Source organism: Camellia sinensis, chromosome 3, assembly GCF_055761805.1.
Source record: "Camellia sinensis isolate YWXY chromosome 3, ASM5576180v1, whole genome shotgun sequence".
Lineage (NCBI taxonomy): Eukaryota > Viridiplantae > Streptophyta > Magnoliopsida > Ericales > Theaceae > Camellia > Camellia sinensis.
In genome coordinates this window covers 184,434,708-184,456,887 of record NC_138963.1, presented here as the reverse complement: position 1 = coordinate 184,456,887, position 22,180 = coordinate 184,434,708, and the positions used below count along the sequence as shown (strand labels likewise).

General features: G+C 34.3%; 2 pseudogenes across 2 annotated transcripts; one reads left to right on the top strand and one right to left on the bottom strand.

The window, feature by feature from the left end:
- The first annotated feature begins 1,378 nt into the window (after window positions 1–1,378).
- Window positions 1,379–4,785, top strand: LOC145822984 (uncharacterized; annotated as a pseudogene). Its single transcript, XR_014364950.1, has 3 exons — window positions 1,379–2,872; window positions 3,359–3,817; window positions 3,896–4,785. The product of XR_014364950.1 is annotated as an uncharacterized LOC145822984 (transcript).
- On the bottom strand, window positions 4,711–21,299 carry LOC114305875 (7-deoxyloganetin glucosyltransferase-like; annotated as a pseudogene). Its single transcript, XR_014364951.1, has 4 exons — window positions 20,550–21,299; window positions 15,284–15,396; window positions 11,356–11,362; window positions 4,711–5,674 (listed from the first exon to the last, which is right to left on the bottom strand). The product of XR_014364951.1 is annotated as a 7-deoxyloganetin glucosyltransferase-like (transcript).
- Between the last annotated feature and the right edge of the window lie 881 nt (window positions 21,300–22,180).

Sequence of the window (22,180 nt, the reverse complement as noted above, 5' to 3'; positions counted from 1 at the left end):
CAGTCGCTAAAAGGTCGTCCCGAAAAGTTAAAAACAAGGCATTTAGCGACAAAATTTTGAAAATGTCTCAATAAATAGACTTTTAGGGACAAAATAATTTGGTTTGGAAATGGTTTATTTTTTGAGACAAAAAATTTGGTCCCCAAAAAATAATAATTAATCACCAATGTCCAATTTTTGTTGCTACAAATACAATGACACTTTTCGCAACAAAATTATTTGGTTCCTAAAAAATAATTTTGTACCTGAATTTTGGTCTCTAAAAACTTAATTTTTTGTAGTGCAGATTCCCTTTTTATTTTTTGTACATATTATTTTGGGATAATTACAAAAAAAAATCCTAAAGGTTTGGGCTTTTCAATAAAATAAATCATGAATTTTTAATTTTATCAATTTAAAACTAATCTTTTGATTTATTTTCAATCAAAATCATTCTTCTATTTTTATTAAGTAAAATCGATAGAAAATAAATATTTTAATTATTAAGCTTAATATACATATATATAAAATATCTGAAATATTATTTTTTATTGAATTTAATGACTAAAATATCAATTCTTTCATCAATTTTATTTAATATAATTAGGTAAATGATTAAAATTGAAAATAAATAAGAAATTTAAGTTTCAAATTGATAAAATAAAAAATTTATTTTATCTTACGGGTCAATCCCTGAAAGATTTTTTTTTGTAATTATTCTATTTTTTTGTTTGCGACATTAGATAATTTATTTTGTGTGCCCCTATCCTTGTACTACATAAATTGTGGTTGACATCAATATCACATAAAGAAAAAAGTCATAATAATAATGTGATATCACCAATTAATAATATATTATCATTTGCCTATCATATATAGATCCCAACCTCACTATAAAGAAATGAATGTTACATGGAAATTATAATAATGACATAGATGGATGGTTACAATTAAAAAGTAAAGTTCATTAAATCCCGTGTTAGGTTCTAATTAATTGGTGATACCACATGTGCCTCACCGTGGTATCACTGTTATGCTAAAGTTTTACATCATGTTCAGGTGAAAAAGAGGTTCCGGCAATTCAGGTTGAAGGAAAGCTTATTTGGATTAAAGAAAAAATTAAAATTATGTATATCATTATTTAATGACAAAATTTTTTTAAAAAAAAATTAACAAGAAGAACAACTTCTATTTATTGAAAAAACATAATATACAATTATGAGACACAATGACAAATCAAATTACAAGCCCTACCCCAAAGCCCCTGGCATTGAAATACTTGCACATGATTATTCCAAACAATAAACAACTTAACTCGGAAATTGCTTGTAAGATGAAAATGCGTGCGCTCGCACACACACACACTAACTAGTTTGATTTGAACCAGTAGACACAGGGGCGGCTCCACGGCATCCACAGGGTATTCAGCTGAATACCCTCAAATTTGAAATTTTAATATTTTTTTTTTTTTTTGGGTTTAGTTTAGTTTTGAATATCCAATCCAAAATTTGAATACCCAATCCAAGATGGTTGAATACCCCTCTGACCCACTTGGCCCATTTGTCTAAACAAATAATGAAACCTCCAGCCCACTTAGCTACTTAGCCCATTGGCCAAAACAAATAACCCTCTAGCCCACTTAGCCCCTTAGCCCATTTGCCTAAACAAATAATAAAACCCAAAAGAATTGCAATGAGATATATATATATATATATATATTATATATAGGCACGAATCTGCTGCTTGGAAGAATAAAGTCAAAAGTGTAGTTAGTTAGGGAAAAAAGTGTAGTTAGGGCACGAATTTGCTGCTTGGGGGAGGCTCAACGCTACTGTCGTTTTGTCTCTCTCAATCTCTCCCTCTCTTTTCGCGGTCCCCCCCTTATCTCTTTCTGTGGGTGGTCCCCCTCTGTCTTTCATTGTTGCCCATGGAATATGGATCATTGATGTTGGTATTGAATGAAGATGAAGTGGTTGTTGTCATGCTTTGCTGTTGCTAACTGATTGTTAAGAAAAAGGCAAAAAGAAATTTGGGAATTATATCTCATCAGGTATTATTTTTTTATCTCTATAATATTAAAATTTATTTAAACTTGATACTATAAACAAAACCTTCCATCCATATATAATTAATTTTATAGTTATGTATGTTAACATAATATTTGGAGATTATACTTTGTTGTCATCAGGTATAATATTTTTTTAAGTTTCTTCACTTTATTTGTTTTAAAAATTAAATAGGAGCTGAAATTTTATAATCAATTTATTTATACTCTTGTAGTTATTTTTTTTCTATGGTTTATTTAGATAGCTCTGTTTTTTGTGTGGATATTTTTAGGTGCATCCTACTCTTTTGTTTAGTTCTCGAATTATGGACAAATTTCTGAAAAGAAAATCAACTATTGTACAAGACTCATCTCAATCCCAAGAAACTTGTGGTGATAGTCACATTCAAGATTCTTCGAAGCGAATTCGTGTTGACTTGAGCAACCTTCCTTCTGATCCAGGATTACGATCAAAAGTTTTGTCATATCATCCTAATGATAGGGACGAAATAAGAAGAACATATTTACAAAAAGGACCCTGTCAACCTCTTAGCCACAATTTCCCTCAAAGAGATATTAGTGGAGTTATGCGTCGATTTAATTCAGCTTGGTTTAAAGAATACAAGAATTGGTTGGAATATAGTATTGAAAAATATGCAGCATTTTGTTTATGTTGTTACTTGTTTAGGCCCGATTTAGGAAAGGGATGTGATACTTTTGTGACAGAGGGCTTTAAAATTTGGAATATGAAAAACAAGTTACAAATTCATGTTGGAGGTGTTAATAGTGCTCACAACCAAGCTGTGAAGAAGTGTGAAGATCTTATGAAGCAAAAGCAACACATTCAAAGTGTTTTTCTTAAGCAGTCAAATCAAGAAAAAATTGAATATCGGACTCCCTTAAATGCAACTGTTGATTGCATATGATTCCTTTTGCGTCGAGGGTTGGCTTTTCGTGTAAAGGAAATTTCCTTGAACTTCTACAATTTTTGGCGGATCATAATGAATCTATCAATAAAGTTGTATTGGGAAATACTCCGAAAAATAATAAGCTAACTCACCATGATATTCAGAAAGACATTGTGAATGCTGCTGCATGTGAGACTATCAATGCTGTTATAAAGGATTTGGACAATGAGTTTTTTTCAATTTTAGTTGATGAGTCTCGTGACATAGCAGTTAAAGAACAAATGGCAGTTGTTCTACTTTGTGTGGACAAAAATGGCATTGTTATAGAGCAGTTTCTTAGTATTGTACATGTATCAAATACAATCGCTTTATCACTTAAAGCAGCAATTGAATCCTTATTTTGTCGACATGGATTGAGTATGTCAAGGCTATGATGGAGCCAGCAATATGCAAGGTGAATTCAATGGTCTTAAAGCTTTAATTTTGAGGGAGAATAAATCTGCTTTTTATGTTCATTGCTTTGCCCATCAACTTCAATTGACTCTTGTAGCTGTTGCTAAAAAGCACATTGACATTGCTGAACTTTTTTGCTCTGTTGCTAACATAGTGAATGTTGTTGGTGGCTCTTGCAAGAGACGAGATGCTCTTAGAGATGCGCAATTTGCTAAAATAACAGAAGCACTAGACAATGGTGAACTTAGAAGTGGGCGAGGTTTGAATCAAGAGACTAGTCTTAAACGTGCTGGTGATACACGTTGGGGATCACATTTTGGGACAATTATCAACTTGATTTTGATGTTCTCTTCTTCGATTGATGTACTTGAGATTATTGAAGAGGATGGCTTACAACCCGAGCAAAGAGTTGAAGCTCGTTCTATCATGAAGTTAATGCTATCTTTTGAATTTTCCTTCACTTTACACTTGATGAAAAATATTTTAGGGATTACAAATGAGTTGTCGTTAGCATTGCAAAAGAAAAATCAAGATATTGTCAATGCTATGACACTTGTTAAAGTATCTAAGCAACGATTGCAGATGATGAGAAATGATGAATGGGAATCTTTATTGACTGAAGTGTCTTCATTTTATAACAAGCATGAGATTTCTATTCCAAATATGTATGAAATATTTGTAGTTAGTGGGCGGCCATGACGCAAAGCTTTACAAATTGCAAATTTACATCATTATCAAGTTGAGCTATTCTACACAGTCTTAGATATGCAACTTCAAGAGCTTAACAATCGCTTTTCAGAAGCAAATACTGAGTTACTTCTTTGTATGGCTTGCTTGAATCCTAGTAAATCATTATTTGCTTTTGATAAGCATAAGTTGATTCGTCTTGCAGAGTTCTATCCATATGATTTTTCTGCAATAGATTTAATGGTCCTTGACATCCAACTTCAAAACTACATTGTTGATATGCGCTTAAGTGAAGACTTTTTAGAACTTAAAGGAGTTGGTGATCTTGCTATAAAGTTGGTGGAGACAGATAAACATGTGATATATCCATTAGTCTATTTACTTGTGAAATTAGCATTGACTCTACCTGTCGCGACAGCAACAGTGGAAAGAAGTTTTTCAGCAATGAAGTATATAAAGAGTAACTTGCGTAACCGAATGGGAGATCAGTGGATGAATGATTGTTTGGTTACATACATTGAAAGAGATGTATTTGATAGCATTGATAATGAGGAGATTATGCAACGTTTTCAAAATATGAAATCTCGTTGAGGGCAATTGTAATATTTTATCTAATTGCAAGTTGTTTTGATGGCAATTGTAATATTTTATCTAATTGCAAGTTTTTTTTTTTTTTTGTCAAAACTTTAATATTAATATATTAGAGTTCTCTTTTATATTTGTTTTTTTAATACAGTTGTTAGATTTTAAGTTACTTAATGAATATCCTGATTAAAATTCCTGGAGCCGCCACTGAGTAGACACGAGCACAAACCTGACCAATTTCTCAAAATTTAAGTAAGGTGACCCAACAGAACGAGCTGTGGCCTCTTTAGCCAACTTCTTCCACTCCATGACCTTTCTCTTCATCTCCTTCCCCTTCTCTCCAGCCATCAACTCTCTAACCATTCTGTCAACTTCCTCTCTCTTAACATCACTATTTATCTCCATCCCTACACCCTATTGGTTGCAACAAGACCAACAATTCGTCTGTTGATCCGCGAAGAAAGGCCAACACAACATAGGGATCCCATTGCAAATACTCTCAAGAGTCGAATTCCATCCACAGTGGGTCAAGAAACCTCCAACTGATGGGTGATTGAGGACTTGTTCTTGAGGGCACCAACTTGCTAATAGACTCCTTTCCTTAGTCTCATTCACAAAATCTGGTAGAAGAATGGCTGAGTCACCAATAACCAAATCAGGCCTAATGACCCATAAGAATGTTGGTTGTTATTAGCAAGTCCCCAAGCGAGTTCAATCAAATGTTGGGGTGTCATTACAGTGATGCTGCCAAAGTTGACGTAAATGACAGAGTTGTGTTCTTTCGAGTCAAGCCATGATAAGCACTCTATTTCTTCTTTCCATAGGCTTGATCCAACGGAATTCAAGTGATTTTGTGGGAATTGGTCGAGGAGAAACTGAAGAGGGCCAATGGTGTAAATGGGTGGGTACATTGTGGAAAGTGCTTCTAAAACATCGGGTTCTAAAGCGTTGAAGGTATTGAAAATGATAGCGGAACCTTTGTGGGCTTTGTCAATTACCTCCAAAACGAAATCAACCACTACAAGAATTCACACATTTGCCGACCACTTTTGCCGACCAAAAAAATTTTGGTCGCAAAAAAATGACATTTAGCGACTAAATATTAATTAGTCGCGAATGATCATTATTTTTGGCGACCAAATATTATTGGTCGTAGAAGGTTATATTTTGGCGACAAAAAAATGAGTTGGTCGCAGAAAGTGGTATACTTTTGCCGACCAACTACAAATTTGGTCGCGGAAGGTCACATATTTTTTGGCGACCAAAAATTTGGTCGCGAAAAACTTATTTTCCGCAACCAAAAAAAATTAGTCGCCAAATTAGTACTTTTAGCGACTAATATTTTAGTCGCCGTTGATTGAAATTTGGCGACTAAAAAAATTTGTCGGCGAAAGAACCTGTTTTTGCGACTAATTTGATCTTTTAGTCGCCAAAAGTTTGGGGAGAAATTTGAAACGTGGGGCGGGAATTGAATTTCAGAAAAAAAAAAAAATTAAAGCCCTGATCTTCTTCGTCTCTATCTAAAAAAAGCCCTAATCTGTGTCTCTCTATGTTGGCCCGCCCCTCCCTCTTTCTGTGTTCTCTCTCTCAATCGGTGCCCACTCTCTCTAGCTCACCGAAGTCCCTCACCACCATTGCTCACGTCGGTCGCACGTCGCCACCGCTGCAAATCGCCATCGCCAATAATTTTCTACTTCACACTGTTGATGCATCAATCGAACCCAGATTAGGGTAATTTGGTTTAATATGGTGATATGTAATAAGTTTCTCCTAATATTGGATTCTAGTAATCAATTTCCTTTGTTGAGAAAGAACCCAGATTGGATGTCTCTCTCTCTTTCCTTTCTCTTCATCGGCATCAATTTTCTTCCTATGAACGAAGATCAATCGAAAACGACGACATCGATCGCCTCCTTCTCGTCCATTCCGATCTCTCCTCTCTCAGTCACCAGGTAACTAATTCGTACTTCTAGAGAGAAATGAGATAGCAATTTCATATTTGATCAAACAATGGTTTGGAGAAAATTGATTCACCAAACTGCATTATTCTCTCTCCTTCAATTTTGTCACAAACTGCATATATATATATATATATCTGCTACGTGATCAGAAGGAAGACTATAGATGATTAATCTGCATATATATTAATCTGATAGATTTTACGTGATCAGAAGGAAATTGTTTTCACCGAGTTCGACGTCTTTTTCGTGATACAGATGATCAATTGCTTCTCTTTCAACCTCTTGGCCTCTAACCTAGGTAATAAATTCCCACCTGAACAATTTGATCTCTTGTTCTTGAACTTCACAACGATTTCAATTGGTTTAGGGCTTCACATGTTTATTAAATCAATATTAGTGTTGTTGGAGATATGGGTTTTATTAGATTCGTATCAATTTTGATTGGATTCGATGCTAAATTGAGGTTTGATTGAGTTGTCAAGCTATTACAATTCAAGTATTAATGCACCAAACCAATTGATGGTTTGAAAACACCTATATGGTTCCTGGAATTGTATAATGCATACATACCAATGAAATTTTTGTAAGAAGTTTATGCATTGGTTCTAGATGTGTTGAAAGGGTACAGTATAATGGTTCATGATTATGAATGGGTGTGACTCTCTTTTTTATTTTATTTCAATATCTGCATACCATTTGGAGTTTCATAATTCTCTGCAGATGTACTGCCTGTCTGCCTAAAGTACTGAACTTTTATTCTTATGTGTATTGTAGGGGCTTTTTGGTAGATAAAAAGAGGGGGTTTAATTGTTAGAGTCGAAGCAAGAGGAGGAGACGAGATCATGAATACTGGGTTTTTGGAGGGATTCTATCTAGGGTTTCGAGTGCGATGGCATTGGATGCGCCCTACCTGTTGAAGCTCCTCCTAAGGTTAGTCCTCCCGTCGCTACCACACCTCTGGTCTCGTCCTCTCTCTCTCTCTCTCTCTCTCTCTATTGCTCCATCAGATCTGGTCTCAAACACATGATTTACTATCTTCCTAGCTCTTCGATCTAGCCTTTCTTCAGTCGAATTGTACTCTTTTTAATCTTTCAGTTGCTATTTTTGGTCTGCTCTCTTTTCAATAGAATCTCATTCACTTTGATCTTTCTGTTTTTCAATCTCAGTATTTTCAATTTTTTCAATCTATGTTTGTATATTGGTAGAACATAATTTTATGTATTTCTAATCAACATAAGTTATTAGACTATGTTATTCCTTTTTGTCTGGAAGGAAGAACATTAGAATCGTTGATTTTTTTTTTTTTTTAAATTCAAATTAAGGGTGAGAATGAGATTCAGCCCAGTTGATGTGGGAGCCATGAGAAGATAATAAATTGATTACTAGTATGAAGAGTTAGTCTTGTTAGTATAAATTGGGTATTGCATCATTTTTTCTATTTATCTTAAATTTTCTATTCCCTGAACATGTTATGTATGAACCAAGACTGCACTGGATGTACAACTCTCTCAATAAGTCAACAAAATCAAGTATGGAGAAAGGAATAGTCTCCCTAAGCCCAAAACACCTTTGTTTTCTCTCATTCCACAAGCACCATATGAGGCAAAGAGGAATAACCTCCCACGCTCTACAAAAACTACCTCTGGACCACCTCTCCTTCAAGAGGCAAACAAATCCTGAACTGAATAGAGCATCATAAATAACAATGGTGTAAAAAGATAGTTGTCACTTCCCACCTCACTCTTGCACATGTAGCACCAATCCATCAAAAATTTTCCCCCTTCTCCTCAGATTATCAATTGTCAAAATAGCTTCTTGTGCAATTGTCCAAGTAAAGAAGACCACGTTAAAAGGAGTTCTCGAGCACCATAAGGTCTAGAACTTCTCGCTGGTGCAGATATTTTCTGTCTTGAAATTATGCTGTTTGGTGGGGCAACAAGGGGTGCACTTGGTCAAATTTTCAGCAAAGCACATAGAAATTAGGTGCAGAAAAGTTGAAAAATGCTAAGCTTGTTTGTCTTCTGGCCCAAAAACAAGGTTGATTCAAATGAGCTTGTCCATTTTTGAATACATGATGAACGCTAGTTGTTTGCAGATTGCTTTTTAACACTGGTTTCAGGAATTGGATGTTATATACAATATATAGTGGTTTTCATGTTGAATATATAAATTCTGAAAAAAAGGCTTTCCTATTCTTCGATTTTTCTTGTATACATATTTGCTTTAAAAGCATCAATTTTTTGTTGTTCATCCTGACTCTTCATTGATTTAATCCCATTCTGTTCTCCAAGTTATGAGGAAAAAAAACGAAGAACTAACACTAAAAGCTATTAAAGGATCTACTGATCTTTGTGTATGTGGTTTCTGGAATCATGCCAAGAAGTTCAAGCTGTAATCAATTTTCTAAAACCACAGGTGATTTCCTTTTAGAAACTCAGTAAAACTTGATAATGGGCAGATCATTGAGCAGGTTGATTGCCTCCATCATATGGCTCACTACAGCAGTCATCTTCAATCTTTTTATGGAGACATTAAATAAGTGTGAATGTTTTGACTACAGGCTGTTTTCTTGGAACTATGCTCAAGTCGTGTGCCTGTACTTACTCTTCAGACTTTAAAGATCTGTGTCGGTTTCTTGTATATATTAGTTCAATCCTCTTTTGGTTTGTTTTTCCCATGATTAACTTTTAGATGATCATCTCTGGGCAAGCTTGCTTTGCAAAGGATGGTAATATGTCATTTTCCTCCTCCCCTTATCTTAGTACATAGCTATCTTTTGTTGAAATTCAATATGGGAGATTTAAAGAGGTATTTTATTAACTATTTATAAGCATTGTCATTTTGTGTTTTGGAAGAGTAGAAAATATACAAATGTTTTAGATCTAGCATATATGAGCTCATTTGTTGACATTAATGGCCCATTCATGAAAGGTGGGTCTGGGTTTTTTTGTTTGTTTGCTTCTTTTTGTTTTGTTTTTTTCCCAATCCCATTTAGTAGATTCTAAGATATCATTTTGGGGGCCATATTATGTGGAAGCTTGTTGATCTTCTTTGAGCATGCTTACTTTGTCCTAGAAGTCTGTTGCTTTTGAATTTTGTATATCTTGAATATATACGACTTGAAGGTCCTGACACTCTGTACCCAGAATGCCTCTGTATGTTAGATCTATGCAGTGAAAAATGGTTTTTCTCTTCAGCATACCTTTTATTTAGTCTTCACACCAACCACAAAGGAAGGGATCAAAATTAGCTACTTTAAGAATCTAAGCTGGAGACCATTGTTATTTAGATGAAGTTTGTGTTGTCCAAAATGTAGAGAACTTGATCATAGGGGTAAAGGAGGCTTATTTCCATACCCAATAAAAGTGTTATGGTGTGTGACTTATAAGTTAGCCAAAAAAGTGTTATGGTGTGTGACTTATTTCCATACCCAATAAAAGTGTTATGGGGTAAAGGAGGCCTCCTGACATCTAATATTTCACTTGGCACTTAGCAATTTTCAAGTTGGGGCATTATTGGGTTGCATTCCTTGAAATGTCCTTTTGATAAAATTTATATCCTTTGTCTCGCAACAATTTATATTTCAACTAGCATTTAGCAATTTTCAAGTTGGGCATTGTTGGGTTGCATTCCTTGAAATGTCCTTTTGATATCCTTTGCTTGTTTTAAGGGTGACAATCATTTATATCCTTGTCTTGCAACAATTTATGTTATTACCTTTCAACAAGTTACATTCTGTTTGCCTTATATATATCATACTCAGCATGACAGCATGATAGCATGATGTCATTCCAATATTTCTTGAATTCTCTTACTATTTTCCATTTTTGAATTTTTGGCAAATAAATGCCATTTATATTCGAGCCTTGTCAAAGGATATAGAATTTTAAACATTGTTCCCTACATACATTTTAAATTTGATTTCTCCTTCCTCATGTTAAATCCTATGAGTTCAACAATAGATATGCAACCTATGAGCTTTTGATTACATATATACGGTATTATAATAATAATCTGTTGCTTAAAATATTGATTTGTTTTCAATTATTTGCAGGTAATGAGTCCCTCAATGGCACTGAAGGGACAAATTCAGTTAAAGTTGTGAATGGAGGTCTGCTATCAAATGCTATCTACACAGTTTTTAAAGACATGTTTGATAGAATCTAATTCATTTAGAAATTTTCTTTTGGCAGTGGCAGTTGTACAAGGAAGGACACGCACTCTGGTTGAGAGGTTTGAAAGGAGAGAGAGGGAGATTAAATAGTGATGAAGTTCAGGCACCCGATACAACCCCTCAAATAATACCTGAGATGGCTAAAATATCCCCTATGTTGGTATGGTTTTCCCTCCTAAAATAGTTATCTTCTATGGCTATTATGCATAGATAAATTGATATGTAATTTGGTTTAAATTTATATGACCTCTCACTCACACAGGATATTTTGAATTAGTAGACTACATTATTTTGTTATATGCAGATCCTAATAGTCCAAATCCAGCTACCATCATTTCTACCGTGTCTAGTTGCCGTCAATTATCACCATAAAGAACTGGTCACTAAACCATAATTATTACAAGATATCAACAAAATCAACCTTTAATGAAATATTTATATATTTTCTAACAAATACCTTTCTCTTTCTCTCATCCCTTTGTTGGACCCGAACCTCCATCAACCATGAAAGCACCACCATTCCCTTTGCAACCCCCTCTGTTACAGATAACCACAACCTCACACTAGTTCCCTCACCCAAGACAAACCAACACTAGCTTTCATATCTACCATTCATAGCTCTAATCAATCAACTCCATTGCAAAATATTTAATAAATCCTCAACTTACTCACATATCTGTGGATATAATGAAACCATAGGCTACAACTCAATTGAACTAAGCCTTTCTCCCAATTACTTGGGATTGGCATGGATCCTATTAAGCCATTTCACCAAAGTTAATACGTTAGAAGGATTGACTGTGTACATATAAAAACAGTACTGACAGATAAATTGGCCAATGTTAATGGCCAGTTGTAATGAGAATGGTGTTCTATTCTGGACTATTTAAAATAAAACCCTGTATTTCAATTTATTTATTTTTTTTTGATTTCAAGGTTTTTCTCTTACATAATGCAGACATATTCTTAGATTTTGTGAAGTAGTCTTTTGAATATTTATCATGCTACTTGGAAACTTACAGAATGGACATCCACAAATTACTGAAAGGGAGTTGACATCTGCAAATGATGGTAATGTTGCTGAAGATCTGATGCAGAATCATGAGGACTGTGTTTGTTGGGAATTTAAGGAAGGTTTTGATGTAGAATCATAATGCAGACACATTTTTTTTTTTGATTTCAAGGTTTTTCTCTTACATAATTGCTTGATGTTAGGATTTAAAATATATCTGTTTGATATCAAATGATAATTCTGTTCACATGCTTCTCACAAACCTGCTGGGGCAAAAATTTCCATTAATATTTGGTTGACATGGATTATTTCTAGGCTGAACTTAGAGCAAGTGTTTTTGAGGCAATTGAAGAAGAAGATAGGACAATAGAAAAGGAAGAAGGTTTGCCTCCTGCACTATTGGGTAGCTGCAATGACTGTGCAAAACAACTTCATGCTTCACCTTCAGGTTCCTCTTCAAATCTATTATTTCTCCTTTTTATTTATTTACTATTTTTTTAATTATTTTTTATTATGACTTTGAAGCTGTTGGGTGTTTATATTTTATAGGCTTAATACTTTCATAATTTATTTATCTTATGCTCCTGAAAGTTGTCTTTTGTATGACCATTGGCGTATTGATCTCTTCTTTATAAAGTATTATATATATATATATATATGACCATAATGTGTCAGGTAGTGGGAATGTGAATTGACTAATTGAAATACATGTCACGGACACTTATATGGAAGAGACGTGTCATGTTGGACCTCGTGTCAGACACTGACACACTGTGAAATTTGAAATGAGAAGCAAAATACGTGTGGAAGAGACGTGTCATTTTGCAACATGAGAAGCAAAATGACGGTATTTACGGCTGCAAAATTTGAAAGATATGTAGACGGTATTTACTGCTGCAAAATTTGAAATTGGAGAGGGAAGATTGGAAGGGAAAATTGTTGGGGAGAAGAGGAAAAAGATTGATGATTCAGTGGACATGGTGGTTTCCAAGGAAGGTTTTGATGATGAGGATAAACTTCTGAGGACTGTGTTTGTTGGGAATTTAACATTGAAGGTTAAGAAGAAGGCTCTGTTTAAGGAATTTAGCCAATTTGGAGAGGTTGAGTCTGTGAGGATTCAGTCCATTCCTCTATTGGATGTAAGTATGTTTCCAAGATTTATTCCTTGGTTTTCATGTAAAGTGTTTCCTGCTCATTTTATACGTGTTAGCCGATTCTAGTTTTAACTATTGATGATTGTTTTATCAGACCAAAAAACCGAGGAAGGGTGCAATTATCCAGAAGAAAATAAATGATGCTGTTGATAGGTATGCTTATATATATATCAATTATCAAATTCAATTCATCAAATGTAGTATGCTTGTCACAAAAAGTTATGATATTTAATGGCATCATCTCATTTTATTTTTGATTCCTGCAATTCGTTGGACATAATGGTGTCGTCTCCTTTTTGCCTTTGGAATTGCTTTGTGTATTAATATGCTCCCATTTATAGTTTTGCCTTCTGTTCTTGAATGAAATTCTCTTACATTGATTCAGACGTCCACTTTTATCATTTCCCAATATCTGTACTTTTGTTGCATTTAATAAAATGTATGCACATCCTTCAATGTGTGATTTTGATTCTTTACTGATGTTGGTTGTTAGAAGTGGTTTCTTTTCATTGATCATATGGCTTCTTCAGTTAACCATCCAACAGACATTTAACTAATAATCTTTAAATTATCTTTCTCACAAATCATTAATTTTTATATCTTTAATAAAAGCAGGTTGGTTCCTAAAAAAATCATTAATTACACGAGGCCATGAACATATTGAATTGTAACTATTAGTGTGTTGATTGTTTCATCAGGTTTTGTTTTGTTTTATTTTTTTTCCTATTGTCGTTATTACACCAGTAATAAATTGTTGGGATCTTGCAGTGTTCACGCTTACATTGTCTTTGAAACAGAGCAAGCTGCCCAAGCTTCTTTTGCCCATAATATGGTTGCGGTATGTTGCTCTTTTGACAGTTAATCAACATGATTCTGGGTACAATTGGATATTTTGCTAGGAGAATGTTTTAGCTGCATTTGTAATGGGTTTGTTGATCTAGGTTGGAGGAAATCACATCCGTGTTGACAGGGCATGCCCACCTCGCAAGAAACTAAAGGGAGACAATGCTCCACTCTATGATAACAAGAGGATGGTTTTTGTGGGTAATCTCCCATTTGATGTGAAGGTGAATTGCTCTTCTTTTTCTTCTTATTCTCTCTCTCGCTTTGGGTATTTTGCAGAATGCAGGCTGCCTATTTGCTTCTCATGTTGCAAAATGACACGTCTCTTCCATGTAAGTGCAAAATGACGGTATTTACTGCTGCAAAATTTGAAATTTTCGGAAAAATAATTTAAAGGCAAATAACTCATCATTTTTTTTTATCACTTTATTTAATTGCTTGGTTTTGCATTTATATATAGGATAAATTAGCAATGTTCGTAAAGCAGCTGAAGTATGCATTGGTGAAATTTTCAGAGTTTATGGTCTTGATGCAGTATGTAGACAAAATTTTGGTGCCTCCTTTGGTTTTTGAACCAGACGAGCACCCTCCCCAACATATTTCTTAGCAAGTTCACGAAGCTAAATTGTACTAGACTACTTGGCAGTATGAGCATTTTTTAGAGGATTAAATATTTTTGGATGGATGTGTATGGATAACAAATATTAGTAGTTTTATTTGTTGATAGCTGCGCATGGATAACAAATAGTTATGTTTCAAATTGTTATGCTAGATGGATGTGACTTGTGAATGAAAACTTAGAATAGTTGTATTGTGTCAAATGTTAATGAATTATGTATTGTGTCGAATGTTAATGATTCAGTTAATTTGAATGGTGTTTTAAAATTATAAGTTTGTTATGGATTGAATGAACTATTAGGAATTACAGGTGTATTGTTTTCCTGCTTTGGCGACCAATTTATTAGTCGCGGCATCCAAAATAAATTTTTTTCGCAAAAAATGATAATTTCCGACCAAGAGTTTTGGTCGCAAAAAATACATCTATTGCCGACCAAAACAGCTCTTGGTCGTGGAAACTCACTTTTGCCGACCAAAAGTTTTGGTCACGAAAAGTAACAAATGGCGACCAAATTTTTTGGTCGCGAAATGTGATAATTGGCGACCAAACTTTTTGGTCGCGAAATGTGACAATTGGCGACTAAGAAATTTGGTCGGGAAAATATCACTTTTCGCGACCAAAGTGTTTTAGCGACAAAATAAATTAGTCGCGGTAATTAAATATTTAGCGACCAAAAAATTTAGTCGACAAATCCAACTTTTGCCGACCAACGAAAATTTTGATCGCGAATTACTTTTGCCGACCCTCAATTGGCGACCAAAGTAGCGACCAAAAATTTTGGTCGCAGATAACTTTTGCTGACCAAAAATAGACTTTTAGCGACCAATTTTTTTGTTGCTAAAAGTGTTAATTCTTGTAGTGAACCTTGATGTCAATGGCTCGAATGAAACTTGGGAGATCCTTCAATCGTATGCCATTCATGCCTGGTATCCAGTCTATCACAGTGTCTAGGTAACCATTGGTTAAGTAACTTGCATCTGCACTTTGAACAAAAAGATTGCAGTTAGGATAATACTATATATAAGCAAAAAGTCATGCTAAGAATTATAATAGTGTTAATTATAATGCCTATTTTAGAAAGTAAGTTAAAAATTGATTTTTTAATTTTTTATGACTTTTTTTTTATTTTAAAAAAAACGTATAAAAAAAAGTAAAGATGTGATTTGATTAAAAAAATTAAAAAGTCAATAAACTAACTTTTAACTAATTTTCCAAAATTGGCCGGAGTATTGTCATGCTTTGTTACATGTTGTGGTAGTGCCAAAGAAAACCTATTAGAAGTTATATTCTATCACTACAAAAAATTAAAATTTTAGAGATTAAAATTTAGAGATAAAATTATTTTTTAGAGACTAAATATTTTTGTTGCGAAAAGTGCCATTATTTTATTTTTAGCAACAAAAATTAGACATTAGTGATAAATTATTATCATTTTGGGACCAAATTTTTTATCTTAAAAAATAAATTATTTTGAAACCAAATTATTTTGTCCCTAAAAGTCTCTTTATTAGTTTTCAAAATTTTGTCACTAAAAGCCGTGTTTTGGACTTTTCGGGACAATATTTTAGCAACTATCCTCATGACAATATAAATTGGTCTCTAAATGTTTTTTGTAACAAAATTTTCATTTTTATAAACAAAAATATTTAGCCTGCGTTTGGTTGTGTTTTGTAAATGTGATTTGAGAGTATGAGTTGTATTTTGAGTTTGTGTGTTGTAGAATTATGATTTGAGTGTAGAAAATTTATTTGGTAAAGAGTTTTGAAAATAGTTTTTGAAAAGATGTTTGATTTGAGTGGGGAATTGTTGATGTGATATTTGATATGTGATACAAAAATTTATAACTCATAACTAAACATACAACTCAAAATTATTTCAAAGCACATTAAAAATTAAAAAAATTTCAGAAAATATTTTTCCCAATTACATAAATCAATTGCCAAAAAAAAAAAAAATCTGTACAGCAGAGGACATCCGGGTGGAAGTCCCTAAGGACGTCCGGGTGGTCTTCCCCCGAGCAATATTTTGCGGCTGATACACAGAGCTCTCTGCAGAGCTCGTGAAAATTGATTCCAAAACAACAACCAAACATCATACTCAAACGCACGTGTAGAAACACGTTTACAAATCACAATCAAACAGAGCCTTAGTTTCTAAAACTCTTATTTATTATAATGTATAATGATGTTGGTTATGACCAAAGTATTCGTGATATATCAAACTACCACCTAATTTGATTATGATCAATGATCAATCATTTTTTTAGATTTCATGAAATGCAAATGAACCTTTTTTTTGAAATGTGTATAATAAACTTTTGGGAGAAGATTAGTGTCATTTAAATTAAAAAGTTCAACTCACTTTTTAACACCCAATGATTAATCAATCAATCATTGTCATGTGTTATTCTTTTCTTCCCTATCCTTTCTAAAGAAGAGGATACCATTCAATCCATATTTTGGAATTGAGAGTTAGTTCAACTCACTTTTTAAAGCCCAATGATTAATCAATCAATCATTGTCATGTATTATTCTTTTCTCTCCTATCCTTTCTAAACAAGAGGATACCCTTCAATTCATATTTTGGACTTGAGGGCACTATTTGGACCCGTAGAGTCCATCACGGGCCCCAATTCGATGATTTGAACTGTTCATTTTGTCGGATACTTAGTGTATTTCATCCACATAAAAAACTAAGTCGATTCAATAATTCTAACTTGTTCAATTTTTCAATAAAAAAAATAGATAACAATTATATTTTTTAAAATAAACCATATATTTTTTCAGTGATAAACGTAATAGATTGAACAAGTTATAATTATCGAATCGACTTAATTTTTTGTGAAGATAAAATACATGAAGTGTCTGACAAAATGAACGGTTTTAATCATTGAAATGGGACACATGGTGTCACGCCCCCAAACCGCCCCCAGTAGTTTGGAGCCGTGATGGCCAGTAATCCGTAATTACCGAAGGCCAACTTACAAGAATCACACACAATCAGAGTATTTATATAGGGGGGCTCACAAATGCGGAAGCAATAATTCAAGATACAAGTGGTCCATAAGAGCAGTGCATAAGTCAAATGAAATGACATACATCTTTATAAAGTCTTACAACTTAAATACAATAAGGAAATGAGGTACAAAACACATCTTGACCAAAAGGCTTCTCAAGCCGACATATACAAGTACAAATGAAAATTAAGCCGAGAAGCATGATCTTCAAGACGGTACAAAAAAATGCTAATCCAAAACATGTCGGCAAGGCACCCAAATCACATCGGCAATCACGTCTAGGCCTCAATGCCTTCTTGTTCATCACCTACATATATATAGAGAGGGTGAGCTTGGATACTCAGTGAATGATATTAGGAATAAAGGTTTTGCATGATTGATATCCAAGATTTCTTTCAAAACAATACATAGCATACTTTACAATCAAGAAGGAAAATCAAGTTCATTGCCGGCCTTTCAAGTTCTTTGGATGTTATTACATCTACTTAATACAAGAGGGTGATGACATTCCCAAGACAAGAGTGCAGTTGCATTATAGTCCCCTGCAACTAAGGACTTTCAAGACAAGCTGTGCTGCGAAAGTTTAAAGTCCTCTAGCACTAAGGACTATCAAGACAAGCTGTGCTGCGAAAGTTTAGAGTCCTCTAGCACTAAGGACTGTCAAGACAAGCTGTGCTGCGAAAGTTTAGAGTCCTCTAGCACTAAGGACTGTCAAGACAAGAGTGCAGTTGCATTATAGTCCCCTGCAGCTAAGGACTTTCAAGAAATGTCATCAAAACAAGGTAGTGCTTGATATGCAATTAGGGATAGTCATTCATGCTAAATCAAATACTTTTCAAGTCAAGGCAAAACAAGATTTATCAAACAAGTGTAACATAACTTTATTAGAAATACCACTCACATAGTTTCTCCACACGTCGGGGTCGAGACAAGCCCAAGTCCTACAAATACAGGGCAAAGCCTTTTGAATGCACCTTCAACAAGTTTCGTATGTACACAAACGGTTTCAGAAAACATGCTGGGCACCAACCAGGTCTAGGCCGAGGTTCCACACCTCTTCGCCGAGGTGTGTTCCCGAGGGCCACATGCAAGGAAAAGAGGTCGGGAAACTCTGGGTTTCCCTCTGCTGATGAACATGAAGAACATGAGTGTGAAAACATGAAAAACTTGAATGTTCAATCATAATCTGTCATTACAAATCTGGGGTTTTCGTGCTATGAGTTTGAAAACATGGACCTGGGTACCCGGACCTGGAATTCTTGTGGAAATGAACACTGAAACATGATTCTTTTGGCAAGCTTCCGGATCAAAACAAGACTTTCTTGAAGAACACATGAATGCCATTTTCTCTTTCTAAAATCGAACTTCAAAACGATGCATGGCTTACAAATCGTTTTCAATCATGCAATGTAATAACATAAACATAAAGAACATCACGAGTAGATCAAGAATCTAACCTTAGAACGCGGATCTAACGGTTGGATCCCTAGAAATCAAGCTTGAAGATCTACTTCCTCACCCCAAAACTCTTTCTTCCTCCTAGAGCTTCTCTCTCTACAAGACAAGGTTATGACACCAAATGATAGTTTTCTATACCCGGTTCTGGGGTTAACCCTCTGCTGAGACACGTGGCGGCGACTGGTTGGGTTCATCCTGAAAAGGTGGCTGACAGACCAGACAAAGCATGGTGGAAGGGTGTTCAACAAGCAAAGCGGTATGGGCTCTCTCACGGGGCAACGACATCGGCTGATAACAAGGCGTATCTATCACGCTACACGGAATGGTACCCCGACAAGGGGTGACATCGGCTAACCAAGGACTTCGGCAACTAAGGTGACAATGACCTCGGCTAGGAAGGACAACACTTGACTAAGCTGTGCCACATCTTGGCCTAGATGCACCACACCTCGGCCTAGTCATACCACTCCAGGACGAGATCACTTGCGTGCAAGGTAACATCTCGGCTAATATGGTCAAGGCAAGGACGGAGGTCAACAAGGGGTTCCAAGATATTATTACTAGACTAAGGGATGACCTCGGCTAGGAATAACATCGGCTAGCATAACTCAGGCAAGGCGCGACCTAAGTTTCACATCAAGGAAGGAGCAAGACAAGCATACTACACTTGGACAAATCACAAGGCTTCAAACAAGGCATGGATCACATTAGCTCAAACGAAACAAATCACAACATACACATGCAAGCTAAACAAGTCATAATCGTACCGATGCTCATGAACATGATGAGGACATAAAGTGTGGGTTCCTACACGTGGTAAGCCTCACGATCCAAACATCCCCCGTCCAAATCTAGACTAGAGGGAATCCTCCTCCCTTTTCTAACTGTTAATTAACTATCCCAATTACACCTCATTAGGTTTAAAAAATGGATCTAAAAGTAAAAGTATATATAAATTTACTTGGGGGAATTACACATTAGTGGAGAATATAAATATATATATTGAAAAATTTATGATTTTAATTATTAATATTTATCACAATTTTTATATATTTTTTGTATTTGCCATTGATATGTAATTCTTCCTAAATTTTTTATAAATGAATGAATCTTAAAAGTATTTAACCACCGTAATTATACCACATTGAGGAAAATAAAGGGTGATATTTTCGTCCAATCTACTAAAACTTTGTTTGGCATTAGTTAATATAATTAATTTTTTTGTGTTGAGACTTTTTTAGTTTAGGTTTTTTAGTCTCGTTTGGTTTTATTTTTCGACTTTTTTGACTTTTGTGAGAGAAAAAAATATAATGATTATAAGTTAGATGTGATATTTTATCTTATTAACTTATTTAATTTATTTTGTTATTTTATATTTTTTTTTTAGTCCCAAAATGATAGCCAAACCGGGGCTAATTGAATTGGAGAGCCTAGTTTGGGACATCATGAGCCCACTCCATGTAAGAACTACATTTGTAGTATGAAAAAAAAATATAAGGGAGGCGATCATAAATATATTAAAATTATTTAAGTTACATATATATTTTTTAATTTCAGAAAAGTTGGTATAATCTATCCTAGAAGATAATTATAGAATGGAATTAGGAAAAAAAAAAACTACTCTATTATAATGAAATCAAACTTCAGTAGACGAACCTTTGAGTGGAGCAAGACCCTTTTCGATCAGTTTGGGATATGCAACATGGGCCATTAAGGCAGTAGCACTGGTAGGGAAGAAAAAAACAACTGGTATGCCGAATTCTTCACCCACTTTCAGAGTAAAGCTCATCGTCCAATCTGAAACTACGCATGTCACCGGAGGTACCTCCGATGAAGCAGCCACGCTGTCGTTGAGTTTGGCCAGTAAGACTCTGAAGGGATCTATCAAGTTGTGCAAAATGGAGTGACCGAGTGCCAGAATGTCCTGAGTGGCGTCGGCGTCGGAGGGAGGGAGGCCGTCAGGAATGGTTTGGAAGTGGAAGGAGGGGGTGCCGGAGAGGGAGTGGGGGCCCTGGGATTTGAGGAGGCGGCGGTGGTTGAATTCGGTGTTGACGAAGGTGATGTGGAAGCCCTTGTGGTGGAGGAGCTTTGCTAGTTTCAGCATTGGGTTGATGTGGCCCTGTGCTAGGTATGGTATGCACACCGCATGAAGAGGACATGGGTTGTGTGTTTGTTGCTGTGCCTTAGAAGAACTCATGTCTGTTGTCGGCATGATTAATCTTTTAACACATTTAAAAGAGCTACTTTGCAGAGCTTATATAGAAGAAAATGCGAAACACAAACAAATTAGTGAAGACAATTGTCTGGTTTCACTTTTTTAAATTTACTTATTTTTTTATTTTTTATATTTATTTTTTTTTTGTTTTTATTGATTATTTTATATTTTCAATAATTTTTTTTTAAAATTTTTACTTAGACGTCATTTAGAAATAGATTTTTTTAATAATTTTTTGATTAAAATATAATATAAAAAAAATTGATATATTTGAAAAGGATTTTTAAATTTTTTACGAAAAAACATAAAAAAATAATCACTTTGCTTGGTTAAAATTTTTAAAAAATGTTTTTCAAAAAAATTTTACTTTCATGTTTTCTATTTTATTTTTTTTTTACTGAATTTTTTTTAATATTTTAAGCATTTTTTTTTTATTTTTAGACATACCTCACATAAATTTGCCTAAAAAGTAAAAAATTTGTCAAAAAAACCTTTTAAAAATTTACTAAATACTTAAAATATATAAAAAAAAAATACGAGAATTCCGTACATTTTTTTATATTTTTATGTATTTATTAATTTTTTAAAATACTTTTTCACAAATTTTTTACTTTTTAGATACATCTAAATAAGTTGCATCTAAAAAAGTAAAAAAATGTTTAAAATATTAAAAATATTCACTAAAAACAAAAAAAAAATATGAAAATTAAAAAATTTAATCTAAAAAATTCAAGAGTAATGTTAGGGATCATAAAAAAAAATATCATAAAAATGATCATGAAAGATTCTCTATCTTTAAATTACCTATATAATAAAATATCACACATTAATCAAAAAATAAAAATTTTTTATAATATATTTTTCATGATCCGTAATATTATTCAAAATTCAAACGCACTAATTATAATTAAAATGAAGAATTGTATAACGACAGGATTGCCCTTCCAGTATTTGCCATGCAATTCACGAGCATGTGATTTCACCTGACACGGTGTCAGGTGAAGCGATGCCGCAGCGGAAGCAGCAAGCATGCCTAGGAGAGTCCGGATCCTCTCCAGCTTCTCTCTCCGGC